This window comes from Nicotiana tabacum, chromosome 2, assembly GCF_000715075.1.
Source record: "Nicotiana tabacum cultivar K326 chromosome 2, ASM71507v2, whole genome shotgun sequence".
Lineage (NCBI taxonomy): Eukaryota > Viridiplantae > Streptophyta > Magnoliopsida > Solanales > Solanaceae > Nicotiana > Nicotiana tabacum.
The window spans coordinates 35990984-36007683 of NC_134081.1; the positions used below are offsets into that span (position 1 = coordinate 35990984).

Here is a 16700-nt window from a genome sequence, read left to right on the forward strand (position 1 = left end):
ATTGTTGTTTGATTTCTCCTTTCCTTTTGACTCTTTGTTCTCATGTGTTGTCTCGGCAGTAGTATTCGCTACAAGGAAAATAATATAGTTGTAATAACTCGGTCAGTCGTTTTGAGAATTAAAGTCTCGTCCGACGGTATAAGGCCCTGAGCAGCTTCATATTATGCTTATTGACTTGTGTGCGTGGTTGAATTCAATTACCGGATGATTCAGAGTGATTTGGGATACTTAGTCCCTAAAATGGAAGCTTAAGTCTTCAGATTTTTACCATAGTCAGAACTGTGTGAAGACGACTCCGAAACGGAGTTCCGTCGGTTCTGTTAGATCCGTTGGGTGATTTCGAACTTAGGAGCGTGTCTGGACTGTGAATTTGAGGTCTGTAGCTGATTTAGGCTTGAAATGGCGAAAGTCAAATTTTTGGAGATTTGGACCGAAAGTGGACTTTTTGATATCGGGGTCGGAATGCAATTCTGAGAGTTGGAACAACTCTGTTATGTTATTTGGGTCTTGCCTCCAAAATTTGACGTCATTCCGGGTTGATTTAATAGGTTCCGGCACGGGTTTTAGAAGTTGGAAGATTTGAAAGTTTATAAGTTTGATTCATGGTGTGATTCATAGTTTTGACGTTGTTTGATGTGATTTGAGACCTCGAGCGAGTCCATGTTAGGTTATGAAACTTGTTTGTGTGTTTAGACGGGGTCCCGTGGGCCTCGGGTGTGTTTCGGATGGGCCTCAGGCCAATTTCTTCTATTTTTTGGATTGTTGGTTTCTGGTGCTCTCTATCGCGATCGCGTAGCTCCAGTAGCGATCGCGTAGTTTTATGTTGATCTGGCCCATTTTTCTTCATTGCGTTCGCATAGTACCTCTCGCGATCATGAAGGTCTATTTTCTTCTACTTCGCGTTCGCATCTGTTCCCTCACGTTCGCGTAGTAGAAATTAGGAGCTGGGGGCTGTTGGCTATTTTTTCTTCGCATTCGCATCATTTGCCCCGCGTTCACGCAAGCTCCTACCCATTGTTCATCGCGTTCGCGTCCCTTTACTCGTGATCGTGAAGGGTCTTTCTAGGCAGCCTCAATTCTCATCTCCGCGATCATGATGCACAAACACCTGGGCAGAATATAAAGACCTCTATTTCGAGGGTTTGTCATTTTCACCATTTTTGGAGTTCTAGAGCTCAGTTTTGAGCGATTCTTTGTGGGTTTTTCAAGCAAATCGATTGGGTAAGTATTCTTCACCTAGAATTTAATATATTCCATGATTTTTATCTTTACTTTTATCATTTAATTTGTGTTTTGAGTTGAGGAAAATGGTGGTTTTTGAAGAAAATTTTCAAAATGAAAAATCATGATTTGAGGGACGAAATGGTATCGGATTTTGATGATTTTTGTATGGTTGGACTCATATCGGAATGAGTGTTCGGATTTTATAAAATTTGTCGGGTTCTGACGTGCGGGCCCGGGGGTCGACTTTTGGACCGTTTTTTAGATTTTTATAAAGATTGAGGATTTATGATCCGTAATAGTCTCTTATGAGATTTATTTGTGCTTTGAAGTTATTTTGATTAGATTTGAGCCGTCCGGAGGTCATTTCACCCGAGAAGTTCATTTTTGAGTATCGGTCTGTCTTCTTTGAGGTTAGTATCTTGCCTAACCTTGTGGGGGGGGGATTTCCCCTTAGGATTTGAGTCTTCTACGTTGACTTTAGTCTGTGTACGTGAGGTGACGAGTGCGTGCTCGGACTTATTTGTGGAAGCCTTTTAGGGTTCTTAGGTCCTTATATTCACCAAGTATGAAGTTGTTCTTGATATGATTAAGTTCATATTTACTAGTTTCACATCTACATGCTTTAATTAGAATTAATTGCTTTTAGGTTTGACTCTTACGGCCTATTTGACTCTTATCTGACTTAACTGAAGATTTTACCTCTTCTATTGTCATGCTATATTTTCATATCTGCTTATCTTTATTTAGAATTATTATTATCTCATCTTATAATGGTTCAGTCTTAATTGAGGTTATGATTATCTTTACGCTACTTATCCTTAATTGAATTGTTGTATATCCTTCGTAATTTCTCAACCTTAAAAGAAATTTAGATATCTTATATCTTAGTCAATTTGTCTTTATTTGGAATTATTTGACTCGTGTTAGCTTCCTTGTTGCTGAATTGTATATTGTACGATCATTGCTACATATTAGTTTTCCCTTGTTGAGTTGTTCTCTTTACGCCTAGCATTCTTTACTGTGGTTATTCCTTGTGAACTGGTTCTACCTTTTCTTTGTGAATTAAAGTTCTTGAGTTGATTTACTTGTCATACTTTGTATTATTGCCATTGTTATTGTTATACTTGTTGTGGTGATGCACGAGGTTTCTGTCCTGCGGTTGTTATTTTTGTGATGCACGAGTTTTCTGTCGTGCGATTTTTATTATTGTGATGCACGAGGTTTTTTCCGTGCGGCTGTTGTTATGGGGTTACACGAAGTTTTTGTCGGGCTATTGTTACTATTGATATTTGCACATGCGGCGTGACAAGGCAGGATATATATGTATATGTGGGTTGCGCATGTGGCGAGATAAGGTGGGAATATTATTATGCACGTGTGGCGAGACAAGGCGGGCATTTATGTTACTATTGCACACGTGGCAGGACAAGGTGGCTTGTGTCAAGGATTGATTTGTGATGATTTGTGGCCTGGGGGAATTCTTGTTGTGATATTTGTGTAGTGGTATACGTACCTGTGTGTGAGCTTTATCTTGTGAAAGCTGTGAGAAAATATTCTACGTGTTGTCCGTTCTTTTTCCTTATGCTTATTTACTGATATGGACTATGTTAGGATGCTTGCACAAGCATACATGTAGTTAAGCACTCTTATCGGATAAGAGGTGTTCTTGATATTGTTAAGCATAGATGCTCACCCTTGTTTACTTGCCTTCTATGTGAGAATGGCTCTATTGGCACGTGAGTCGTCAGTGTGGTTATGAGGTGTTATGAGGGCACAGGATGCCATGTGTTAGTGCTCAGGTATTGAGACTCGTAAGTTGTGATTTGTCCGAGGTCCGGTACCTCGTGGAGTTGTTGACTAAAACCTGATATAAAAGTGGTTGTAGTTGCTGAGTTATTACTTGTCCTTGTTGTATTTGTGATTCCGGATTTAGGTTGTATCCCTTTCACTTTGTGTGTGTCATTTTCATGATATTCCGCTGATACTTGTTGTTTCCTTCCTTATTGCTATTACTGTATTGTAAGCCATATTGCATAGTCCTTGTGTAGACATCATACTTCTATTGTTCATATACTTATACCTGTTCAGTTTATTAGACCAGTGGGTGTCTTGACTGTTCCTCGTCACTACTCCACCGAGGTTAGTCTTGATACTTACTGGGCACTACTGTGGTGTGCTTATTCTACACTTCTGCACATTTTTGTGCAGACCTAGGTACTTGTTCGTTAGCTAGTTGTGTGGACTGTTGCTGTGGAGACTCAAGGTAAACCTACTGCTGCGTTCGCAGGCTTTGGAGTCATATTCAAGTTTTTATTTTGCACTGTTTATTCCTATTTCTGGACAGTTGTATTTAGAGGTTTTCTAGCAAACACTCTGTAGAGCTTATGACTTGTACTACCGGGTTTTGGGAATTATAAATTTTAAGAGATTTCTATTTCAAATTGTTATATGTTATTTAAATAATGTTGTTGTTTCAATCAATGTTAGGCTTACCTAGTCCCTAAGACTAGGTGCCATCACGGTACCCAAACAGAGGGGAAATTGGGTCGTGACAAGTTGGTGGTGGAAGGTTATACCAGGATGAGATCCTTATGATTTGTTCATGTACTTTGATTTTTTCTTTTGAAATGATTCGTAGTATGGTACTGTTAGAGAGTTATGCCTGTCGGGCATGTTTGATATTTCCCTTATGTGTTCTCTTTACATATTCAGTCATTTTCGTTATGTGCTTCTTGAGTTTTAGCTTGCGGGGTGTATGCCCGGTGGTGTTAGTTGTGACTTGTTGATTCGGGTGTGTAATGAAGGGGTCTTCATGTTTCTTGCATCGTTGTCAGTGTTGTGGAGGTTTGAATCGGGTTCCTATCGGATATAAGGCTGGTTTTGATTTCGGGCAGCTATTATGATCAGAATTGTTATTATGGGCCTATGTGTGGTGTGTCATGTTGAGTGGTCGTACCTTGTGGGCGTAGGCATGAGTTGTTACAGCTGGTTGAGACTGATACCGGTTATGGATTTAGAATCGGGTCTTTTGAATATAAATGGGAGGTGAGAATTTTGACTCTAAGGCTTATCGGTTTTGGTAGAAAGGGTGAATTACAGTTGGGATGGTGTCGTCAGGCTTATGTGGATTGGTGTGACGCGAGGTCACCCACTGGTGTATGTTGGATAGGTACTTTTAGTGATTTGAAGACTTCGAGGCAATTCTTAGCACGTTTGAGGATGAACGTTTGTTTAAGAGGGGAAGGATGTAACGACTCGGCCAATCGTTTTGAGAATTTAAGTCCCGTCCGACGGCATAAGGCCCTGAGCAACTTCGTATTATGTGTATTGACTTATGTGCGTGGTTGAATTCAATTACCGAATGATTCGGAGTGATTTGGGACACTTAGTCCCTAAAACAGAAGCTTAAGTCTTAGCATTTTGACCATAGTCGGAACTGTGTGAAGACGACTCTGGAATGGAGTTCTATCAATTCCGTTAGCTCTGTTGGGTGATTTTGGACTTAGGAGCGTGTACGGACTGTGAATCTAAGGTCTGTAGCTGATTTAGGCTTGAAATGGCGAAAGTCGAATTTTTGGAGATTTGGACCGGAAATGGACTTTTTGATATCGAGGTCGGAATGCGATTCCGAGAGTTGGAACAGCTCCGTTATTTTATTTGGGACTTGCCTGCAAAATTTGACGTCATTCCGGATTGATTTGATAGGTTTCGGAATGGGTTTTAGAAGTTGCAAGATTTGAAAGTTTATAAGTTCGATTCATGGTATGATTCATAGTTTCGACATTGTTTGATGTGATTTGAGACCTCGAGCGAGTCCGTGTTAGGTTATGGAACTTGTTTTTGTTTTTAGACGGGGTCCCGGGGGCCTCGGGTGTGTTTCGAATGGGCCTCGGGCCTATTTCTTCTATTTTTTGGATTGTTGGTTTCTGGTGTCTGGTGCTCTCTTTCGCGATCGCATAGCTCCAGTAGCGATCGCGTAGTTTTCTGTTGATCTGCCCCATTTTTTCTTCATCACATTCGCATAGTACCTCTCACGATCGCGAAGGTCTATTTTCTTCTACTTCGCGTTCGCATTTGTTCCCTCGCGTTCGCGTAGTAGAAATTAGGAGCTGGGGGCTGTTGGCTATTTCTTCTTCGCGTTCGCATCATTTGCCCCGTGTTCGTGCAAGCTCCTGCCCATTGTTCATCGCGTTCGCGCCCCTTCACTCGCGATTGCGAAGGGTCTTTCTTGGCAGCCTCAATTCTCTTCTCCACGATCGCGACCCAATCTCCGCGATCGCGACCTGGGCACCATATAAAGTCCTCTATTCCGAGGGTTTGCCATTTTCACCATTTTTGGAGTTCTAGAGCTCGGTTTTGAGCGATTCTTTGTGGGTTTTTCAAGAAAACCGATTGGGTAAGTATTCTTCACCTAGAATTTAATATATTCCATGATTTTTATCTTTATTTTTATCATTTAATTTGTATTTTGAGTTGAGGAAAATGGTGGTTTTTGAAGAAAAATTTCAAAATGAAAAATCATTATTTGAGGGAGGAAATGGTATCGGAATTTGATAATTTTTGTATGGTTGGACTCATATTGGAATGGGTGTTCGGATTTTGTGAAATATGTCGGGTTCCAAGGTGTGGGCTCTGGGGTCAACTTTTGGACCGATTTTTAGATTTTTATAAAGATTGAGGCTTTATGATCCGGAATAGTCTCTTATGAGTTTTATTTGTGCTTTGAAGTTATTTTGATTGAGTCGTCCGGAGGTCATTTCACCTGAGAAGTTCATTTTTGAGTATCGATCTGTCTTCTTTGAGGTAAGTATCTTGCCTAACCTTGTGTGGGGGATTGCCTAACCTTGTTATTTTGATTGAGCCGTCCGGAGGTCATTTCACCCGAGAAGTTCATTTTTGAGTATCGGTCTGTCTTCTTTGAGGTCAGTATCTTGCCTAACCTTGTGTGGGGCATTTCCCCTTAGGATTTGAGTCTTCTTTGTTGACTGTAGTCTGTGTACGCGAGGTGACAAGTGCGTGCTCAGACTTATTTGTGGAAGCCTTTTAGGGTTCTTAGTTCCTTATATTCACTGAATATGAAGTTGTTCTTGATATGATTAAGTTCCTATTTACTAGTTTCACCTCTACATGCTTTAATTAGAATTAATTGCTTTTAGGATTGACTCTTACGGCCTATTTGACTCTTATCTGACTTAACTGAAGATTTTACCTCTTCTATTGTCATGCTATCTTTTCATATCTGCTTATCTTTATTTGGAATTATTATTATCTCATCTTATAATGGTTCAATCTTAATTGGGGTTATGATTATCTTTACGCTGCTTATCCTTAATTGAATTGTTGAATATCCTTCGTAATTTCTCAACCTTAAAAGAAGTTTAGATATCTTATATCTTAGTCGACTTGTCTTTATTTGGAATTATTTGACTCGTGTTAGCTTCCTTGTTGCTGAATTGTATATTGTGGGATCATTGCTACATATTAGTTTTCCCTTGTTAAATTGTTCTGTTTATGCCTAGTATTCTTTACTATAGTTATTCCTTGTGAACTTGTTCTACCGTTTCTTTGTGAATTAAAGTTCTTGAGTTGATTTACTTGTCATACTTTGTATTATTGCCATTGTTATTGTTGTACTTGTTGTGGTGATGCACGAGGTTTCTATCGTGCGGTTGTTATTATTGTGATGCACGAGGTTTCTGTCGTGCGGTAGTTATTATTGTGATGCACGAGGTTTCTGTCATACAGTTGTTGTTATGGGGTTGCATGAGGTGTCTGCCGTGCTATTGTTACTATTGATATTTACACATGCGGCATGACAAGGCGGGATATATATATATATATATGTGGATTGCGCATGTGGCAAGACAAGGTGGGAACATTATTATACACGCGTGGCAAGACAAGGCAGGCATTTATGTTACTATTGCACACGTGGCGAGACAAGGTGGGCTGTGTCAGGGATTGATTTGTGGCCTGGGGGCATTCTTGTTATGATATTTGTGTAGTGGTATACGTACCTGTGTGAGCTTTATCTTGTGAAAGTTGTGAGAAAATATTCTACGTGTTGTCCATTCTTTTTCCTTATGCTTATTTGCTGATATGGACTATGTTAGGACATTTGCACAAGCATACACGTAGTTAAGCACTCTTATTGGATAAGAGGTGTTCTTGATATTGTTGAGCATAGATGCTCACCCTTGTTTACTTGCCTTCTATGTGAGAATGGCTCTATTGGCACATAAGTCGTCAGTGCGGTTATGAGGTGTTATGGGGGCACAGGATGCCAAGTTTTAGGGCTTAGGTATTGAGACCCGTGAGTTGTTATTTGTCCGAGGTCTGGTACCTCGTGGAGTTGTTGACTAAAACCTGATGTAATAGCGGTTGTAGTTGCTGAGTTATTACTTGTCCTTGTTGTATTTGTGATTCCGGATTTAGGTTGTGTCCCATTCACTTTGTGTGTGTCATTTTCATGATATTCCATTGATACTTGTTGTTTCTTTCCTTATTGCCATTACTGTATTGTAAGCCATATTGCATAGTCCTTATGTAGACATCATACTTCTGTTGTTCATATACTTATACCTGTTCAGTTTATTAGACCAATGGGTGTCTTGATTGCTCCTCATCACTACTCTACCGAGGTTAGTCTTGATACTTACTGGGCACTGCTGTGGTGTTCTCATTCTACACTTCTGCACATTTTTGTGCAGACCCAGGTACTTGTTCGTTAGCTAGTTATGTGGATTGTTGTTGTGGAGACTCAAGGTAAACCTGTTGCTGCGTTCGCAGGCTTTGGAGTCACCTTCAAGTTTTTATTTTGCACTGTTTATTCCTATTTCTGGACAGTTGTATTTAGAGGTTTTCTAGCAAACACTCTGTAGAGCTTATGACTTGTACTACCGGATTTTGGGAATTGTAAATTTTAAGAGATTTCTATTTCAATTTGTTAGATGTTATTTAAATAATGTTGTTGTTTCAATTAATGTTAGTCTTACCTAGTCCCTAAAACTAAGTGCTATCACGATACCCAAACAGAGGGAAATTGGGTCGTGACAATAGCCTCTACTATCTCTTTGATACTTGTTCTTCCTTCTTTGCATCCACTCATTTTTGGTAGTATTTGGTACAAGTTTTTCCAGTACTTTACCACTTGTTAAAACTTTAGACGAAGCTGCAGTTGTCCTAGTAACATCTCCTAGCCTAACATTATCCCCTTCCTTCCTTTGGTCTTCATCTTCTTCATCAAATTTTTTGTGTAACTCTGGATGAATAATCCAACATTCACTCTCATTGTGTCCTTGCTTCTTACATGTTCTACAATATTTGGGCATGTAATCATATTTAATTTTTACCCATTTTGATTCTTCAGGACCAATTTCATCCTCCTCTTCAATAATCTTGATTCATTAGGGCAATGTAGCTTGTAGGTTCACTTCTACTTTCACCTTGGCACAACTAGGTCTTGTTCCATTTTGAGTGGCTAAATCTACATGTAGAGGCCTACCAACTGCGTTTCCTAGAGAGAACACAAACTCCCTGCCAAATAAATTAGGGGGCAGATCTAAGAACGAGATCCACGCAATGGCTATAGGTATCTCTTCTTCTTGCTTCCACCATGGGTTCCATTTGGTGCATCGTATCTGTCATGAGTCCCCTTGTACCTTCAAGTAAAAGGCACGCTTGGATAGCAGATGAATATAATCTTCCATCAATGACAGTTTAATAAGGACGTATATGTCTTAAATCAATCAAATCGAGCATGGCCCTTTCAACTCACATTGGATGGGAATTATCTTCCTCAACTCTTAAATCACAGGCTTTCCATACGAGAACTTGCCAAGTACTGCTAACTGTTATCCCTGTTGAGCAATGGACTATTTTACTTCAATCTTCTTCCATTGAATAATAGGCTCGCCATGTAAAAATTCTACACGTTTTGGGTTTACATGGGTAACTTACATGGGAGCATTTAATACTTAAGGTTTTAGGAGATTTGCGTAGTTTGGGATTGTAGTAGGGTTTATGGATGTTGGAAGGGGTTGTGTGATGTTGAGAGACGAGTGACCAACCTTCGTAGGAGGCTGGCCAGTGGTCGGAGTGGCCATGGAAGTAGCAAGATCAGAGTAGCCGCAAGTCTCCCGTAATCGTCGGAGCTAGGTCAAGCCGCATTTTTAGTCATGATACCTATCAACCTTCCAAAATTTCAACTATCAAACTTTTACCAATTCAAGCAAAAACAACCTAGGAGCCTCCAAATACACATCCGGACACATGCCTAAGTCCAAAATTACCATCTGAACCTAACATAATCATCAAAACTTAGATCTGAGATCAAATACGCAAAAGTCAAAGTTGGTCAATTCTTCCAACTCAGCTTCTAAAATGAGAATCATTTTTCCAAATCAATCCCGAAGCACTCAAAAAGCAAAACTGACCATACACGCAAGTCATACTACATAATCAGAAGCTAATCGCATCCTAGAAACTCCAAACAAAAATGAAAATGATCAAAATGACCGATCGGGTCATTACAAAGCTTTGAAAAGTTCATAAGTTTGATCAGAAGTTGACTTTGATTATATCGGATTTGGACTGTTGTTTCGAGACTTGGAATAGGTTCGTTTTGTCATTTGGAACTTGTGTGCAAAGTTTGGATATAATCCGGATTGGTTAGCATTGAATCAGATGCTTGGTTTGAAGTTTGGAGGTTCTTGAACTTAAGAGTTATGCAACTTGAGTTTTGATATGTGGTTTGTGATTTTGGATGCTGTTGTGATGGTTTAAGCCTTGAAATAAGTTTGTATTAGATATTCGGACTAGTTGGTTGATTGGATGGGGTCCCAAAGGGCTTGGGTGTCTTTCGGATGGATTCCAGACCATTTTGATATTTTTTGGCAGGTCTGGTGCTAGTGCATCGCACCTGCGGAAGTGTGGTGCACAGGTTCAAAATCGCACATGCGAGAAGTGGTTTTGCAGATGCGAAGAGGAGTCTAGATGGGCAGTGGTCGCTTTTGCGAAGCATTTGGCGTTTCTGCGATGGTCGCTTTTACGGGGGTGGTTCGCAGATGCGGACTTCGCATTTGTGAAAGGTGTTTCGCACCTGCAAGGAATGGTCAGCTGAGTGGAGGTCACAAATGCACAATTTTGGACCGCATATGAAGGCTCACAGATGTAAGGTTTTTGTCCCCGGATGCGAAAATCGCTGGGCAGACTTATATTTCGAAGGTATAGCTCATTTTTCATTATTTGGAGTTTTGGAGTTTGGCTAGAGGTAATTTTGAGGGAGATTTTCATCACGACTTTGAGGGTAAGTATTTTTTATTTGGATTTGATTATGTATATATATTCCCCATAGATTTTTGCACTTGGAACATGTATTTAAAAGAGAAAAATTGGGGGTTTTGCCTACAACTTAAGAGAATAAATTTTGGGAATTTGAGGGTTGATTTTGACTTGATTTTGGAATCTAATAATATATTCGGACTCATAGAGTTATGAGTATTTGGGAGCTACCCCTTAACTCGTGTTTTGACCATATGTGCCCGAGTTGACTTTTGTTGACTTTTTAAAATTGTGTAAAGATTAAAGCTTAATTGTTTAGAATTGATTTCCTATATCTTTATTTGACGTTATTGAGTTGTTTTGGCTAGACTCGAGCCGTTCGAAGGCGGATTTGCGAGGGAAGGCTATTTTAGAGTGTTGATTTTTCTTATTTGAAGTAAGTATCTTGACTAGCCTTGGTTTGAGGGACTAGTTACTTGAATTGTTAATGATGACTACGTGTCGAGGGTGACGCACATGCAGGGGATAAGTATGTGTGTGCGCACCAAGTTTTATCCATATTCGAGGTAGTCCTTAGGTCGTGTTATGACTTGTAATAGATACTATGCTTCTTTCTATCATGCTTCATATTTTTGTACCCCTTCCTCAGCTACTTGAATCATGCTAGAGATTATGTGTAGGTTAATTTCTTGTTCAAACATGATAATTTTTATTTTCAGGCATATCTGCCTAATCTAAACTGTGGTAGCACACTTCGCACGTGTATACACCATAGCATGTTACTTTTATCAGTCCAAGAGTATGTGATTTATTATCTATTATTCGTATACATGTATTCTTGTATATGTTTTCTGTGTGATATAGACTTGATTGGCAGCACATGAGTGATCCTTGCGGGTTGAGTTATGATAGCACGTGAGTGGTCCTTGTGGTTGTTATACTATGGCATGTGAGTTGTCCATGCAACATGTGGATAAGGATCCATCCCTCTAGGGTCGTTTTCGCGCCTCCTTTTCTCGCGAAAGTAGGTTTTGACATGTGACAACTCTTTTAAATAGGTATTAAAAGAGAAGAATCGTCACCTAAGGATTTTTAAGATACGTTAGGACACCTATTTGCAAATAACTCTGTTTTGACTAGTCTGTATTACCAAAGATCGGGTATGGGCTCAAATTACCTCAAAGAGAGAGTGTTAGGCATTCTTCAAGGTCCACAAATGTGATTCCCATCCGAATTTTAAACAATGTGGGATTTATCGGATTGTAAATAGTTATTCAAAGTGAGCATGCAAATCAAGGGAGTAAAGAGTAGTTGGTCACTCAAGATAGGATGAAGTAATTATTTGAAGAAATCATACACAAGTAAAGGAGATAATTTGAAGGAACATAATTCATTCATTAATAAACTAAGTGGTACAACTCTTGGGGGTTACAAGATATAGCTTAGTCAAGTCTAAATTTCTAAGCAAACAGATATACAAGGAACTATTAGACATAATGTGGGGGGGGGGGAGTGGGGGTCCTAAAATTTTTAGCCTAAAGGATCACCCCGTGCAATATAAATAATACTTCGCAACCCTTTGGAGTACAAAAGTTGCTTATATTATCCAGCGAGCATAGATTATCATCTCCTGCTACCCGATTACTATCTTTAAGTTGTTTACCTAAAGCCCACTAGTTCAATTCTAAGTCGTGCCCTACACATTCCTACCCGTCCCATGCCTATGACCCAGGAGGCATTGGACCACTATATAGGTGGTTCTAGACTCGATCTAGGCTGCTCAAAATTAGAAAAAACTAGGCACCACATAGTTGAAACAAATAGGACTTCATGTAAAGATGCAATTAGCACAAAGGGCTCGTGTTTACCTCAACAAATAGACTTGCATGAACGTCAAGAGGATAACAATTAACGGTGGTGGGTAATGGCAGTATAGTTAGGTGAATACCCTATGAACATGCTCTTCTGATTGTAAATTAAGACGGGCAGTTACAGAATACTGCATTTTGATTAGTCAGTCTTAAGACATAGTTTCTATGTGAATGCGCGGATGACCAGTTGCAATTAATTAGGTACAGGATTCATACATGGATTGTCAAATGGGCAGACTGCATCATTTTGAGTCCTATAGGCAATATTTTTAAACGATCAGGTTTAGACTGTTTTTAGACAAAACAATAGTGGCGAATTCTTATTTGCAAACCTTATAGTCATGATCTCTAGGCGGATGAATGTAAAGAGCACAGTTGAAGGAAAACAATTTCAGTTACTAACATGGGGTCCTATAGGCATATTGTTTGTTAGCAAGTACGGCACATAAATAAGACAAGATGAACAAATAGCAAACGAGGTCGGGATCCTGTAGACATGCTTTCTAGAAAAGTTATGAGTCATGTTGGTAGCATCAATATTAACAGTTAATTAGAGTCCTAAATCATGATTTTTAAATGGATATGCGAGGTTAAGGGCCTATAGGCATGTTGTATATCGTCAAGTAGTGCACAGACATAAAGCATGACGAACAAGTAGCAAATAAGATCATTTGACCCTATAGGCATGCTTTCTACCCGTTTATACGAAAATTAGAGTATCCCAACCCCTTTTCACTAATTTTCCAGCGTTTGTTCTTACAAATTATTACAGGCCCAAATAAAATAATTACAGGCCCAATTAAAAATACAAAGTAACCCAATGATGCATCTGTGCATTCACCAGCCTCGATCTTCATGTAAACCAATATGCCCAAATTCCAGGTGCACAAGGGTGGATAGAGCACACTTGGATTCTGTGTTCAGATCCAACAACAAACATGGTCAACAGACCAGGCCCAAACATAGAAGCAAACGTATTGCTTCACTATAAAAATATCCGTGAAATTGCGACGGTTTTATTAGGTAAAACCGCCGCAATACACAACTAATTACGGCCATCTTCACAACACCACACCACACAGTTATAAAGTGAAAATACGGCGATTTAAATGGCAACTATTTATATTTCAATTGTAAGATAGTTTTTGGTTTATCTAGAAAAGGTCAATACATCTAACTCTTAGATATCAGAACTCTCCGACCCTAAAAAACCCTACTCTCCTATTTGCCTCTCTCCCTCGCACCAATCTGGGCCAAGCCGTCAGCGGCGTTTCGCCAGATCGTCGTAGCCGGCAACTCCATCTTCTCTCCTTTCTTTCTCCTTTTTTTGTCAGGTATCCGATGAAGCTCGTGAGGAGTTCGCTAATCTCCGTCGTGCTTTTGATAAATGTGGATCAAGTTCACCTAGGTACTCCCTAATTTTCTCTTCTTTTTGCTTATATGTATATATATTTATGTGGATCTGTGATTTTTTTGTTGTGTTGCTATGCTTTGTCACTGTGATCATTAGATCTATGCTTAGCTGCTTGCTTTCAAAGATTTTATATATCAGTTATTGTTAGGATTGTATCGTTATTTTCTTAGAAATGTTTTTGGTTTGGTTGGGACATGTTTGTCAGTGTAGGGTTGAGAGAATTGAGTACCCTTAGCTGGTCATTCAAAGATAGATTAGTAGGCATAGAGCAGAATCTGTGTGCAGAGGATAGTATAATGGTCCTAACTAGTTAGGCTTTGAGGCTTAGTTGATTGATTACATCAAGAGCTGTGTGGGGAGTGGTGTTTCATGGTCATTTACTGCTGCTATATATTCTTATATGAGCTATGGAATTCTGTTGCTGAAGGATTGAATTGGTCTTCTTACATTAGTTGTAGTATTGTTGCAATATTATTGCAATCTTTCTTAGCTTTTAACTAGCCATTGCAAACTTTGCTGCACTGATTTTGTTTGGTGTTTTTTGAACAGTTCACTGTATAATGAACACTCAGATATGCATCTAAAAAAATAAAACACTCATATTATATCTCTTTTGCGTAGGCTAACTTTGCTTGCCCATATGTTAGTGGGCTTTTTGTATAGGAAAGGACCTCCGTGTTGATACTCAATGAGCTTCTCTTTTACCATTATGTAGAGATTGGAATTGCTATTGTAAATAAAAACTTTTCGAACTACGAAAGAATGCAGGAATTATATCTTCCTTCAGATTTGTGTATGACTTTTAATATTTCTTCTATGAAGTTCTGCAGCATATTTGTTTTGACTAGTGGTACTTCTTCTGAGATTTACCTACTTGAGTATTCCCCGATCAAGGTTAATACATGGAGTTGTCTAGTTTTATTGATAAATCATATCTTATTTTGATAAATCCTCATTGCTTTTTGGTGTTTGTTATACTTTTGAGTAATCAGTCTTCTAAATATAGGTTTAATTTACTACGACTGGACAAGTTTAGAGGCTCTAAGCCTCTTACACAAAAGAGGTCTTCGCTTCATAATCATGCATGAGCTTGAGCCTATAAACTGAAGATATGAATTGGTTTCTCGCATGATAGACATGTACAAAGAGACCTATGAAAGTATGTGAAATAACATATTTTCTTTATGTTTTTGTTTCACGTGACGTGACAATAGCTTTTTGGAAGTGTTTCTATATCTTTATTTTGTAGACAAAATAGGACTTGTTAAGAAAGTTAGACCATGTTATGATTTGTTTACTCGGTTCAGAGGCTCTACGGCCTTATTATTTTGGTGTTGAACCAAAATTATCATTCTTTTAGAGAGCTAAGTTACCTAAAGAGATATGCTTTAGAGACTAAAGACTCAGAATGTATAATTATCATTTTGTTCTGAAATTTTTACATAGAGCCTAAAATTTTAAGGTTTGATACTCAGCTAGAGGTTCAAGTAATTTTCTTGAGGTGTGTGGAGAGAAAGTACTATGACGTGATCTCTAATCTATTTATTTTACTTATAAAAAAAGGGCATGATCTCTAATCTGAGTATTACATGTCTTGCAAAAGGTAAAAGGAGTTCTATTCTATATTGAAGAAGGTCATAAGGTGAGTTTTAATTCTTAATATTTTGTCTTTATATCAAGTTATCATGTTCTTGTTTGTTTACTTAACTTCTTAGATTCACACCAGTTAAGCTTCCTGCAGTCTCTTTTATATTCTCTGAAGAACGAACCTAAATGATTTTAATATACGTAAGAGCGTGCTTATAAGAGTATATTGAGTTTTTGACCTTTTCAATCAAAAGGTGATACTTTTGTTAACCAATTATAATGCCTTAGCAGCGAGCACTTTAAGCATAAGGAGAAGTTGAATATGGAAAGGCAACTCAGTAATATCATTGGAGAGATTGGAGATTTAGGCGCGCCTGATATTGGTGACCTGTTGTGAATCTGAATATACCAGTTTTTAAATTTAACAAAACTTAGAATACAAAAGTGAATCTGAAGATACCAGTTTTTAAATTTAACAAAACTTAGAATACAAAAGTATGATAAAATCTGAATTGTTAACCAAATGAAATTTGATTTTGTGAACTACATCTGTGAAATTTTTAGACTTGCTCTTCGCTGACTTTTGGAAATTTGCTGACTTTGCTTTGATTCTCACTTTATCATCTTTTTTCCTTAAATGTACTTGGTTGATACACTCTGTTATTCTGTGATACTTCTAGCTTCGATTTAGGACATTGCTTGTTCTATTGTGTTTTCTGACAAACCTTATGAAGCCTTAGAAAATACTATTGCTAAACAATACATTTAGTCACTTATTTTCTGTCGCATCTTTTTTGTAGGCTCCAGATTTAGGAAGTGGTGCTCCATAGGCCAAGAGATCTTCATGTAGAAATAACAATGCATATTATATCTAGGACTGCCCTTTTAATTTATCATATTATATATATCTAATTATGTTTATGAAATATCTTCATAATATTAATTTTACATCTTATGTACTATTGGAATAATTTTTTTAAATGAATATTTTGGTTATTTTATCTTGTATGTCAAAATTGTAACAAAGCATTATAGGAGGTAAATGTGAAAGAAAAAAATTATAAAAATAAATAAATAAAATTACAGCAATTATAATCATGATTCATACCAATTAAAGCTGCCAGTTTATGCAAAACATTGTGGCCTAATTTCTCACAAGTGAGACTGCAATTGCGGCAGTTCAAATTGCCATAGTATGCAAATAGAAAACCGCCATTTTAAGCACCATACAATTGCGGCGGTTGTGCGAAACCGTCGTAATAAACTTGTGGCGGACGTGATTATGGCGATTTTGAAAACCGCCGTTAGTGCGTATTATGGCG

At 38.3% G+C, this 16700-nt stretch overlaps 1 long non-coding RNA gene across 1 annotated transcript; it reads left to right on the forward strand.

Annotated features, from left to right (window-relative positions):
* Window positions 1-13255: 13255 nt before the first annotated feature.
* On the forward strand, window positions 13256-16378 carry LOC107815651 (uncharacterized). The gene is made up of 2 exons (XR_001654774.2): window positions 13256-13785; window positions 16179-16378. It is a non-coding gene; the product is annotated as an uncharacterized LOC107815651 (long non-coding RNA).
* Window positions 16379-16700: the final 322 nt, after the last annotated feature.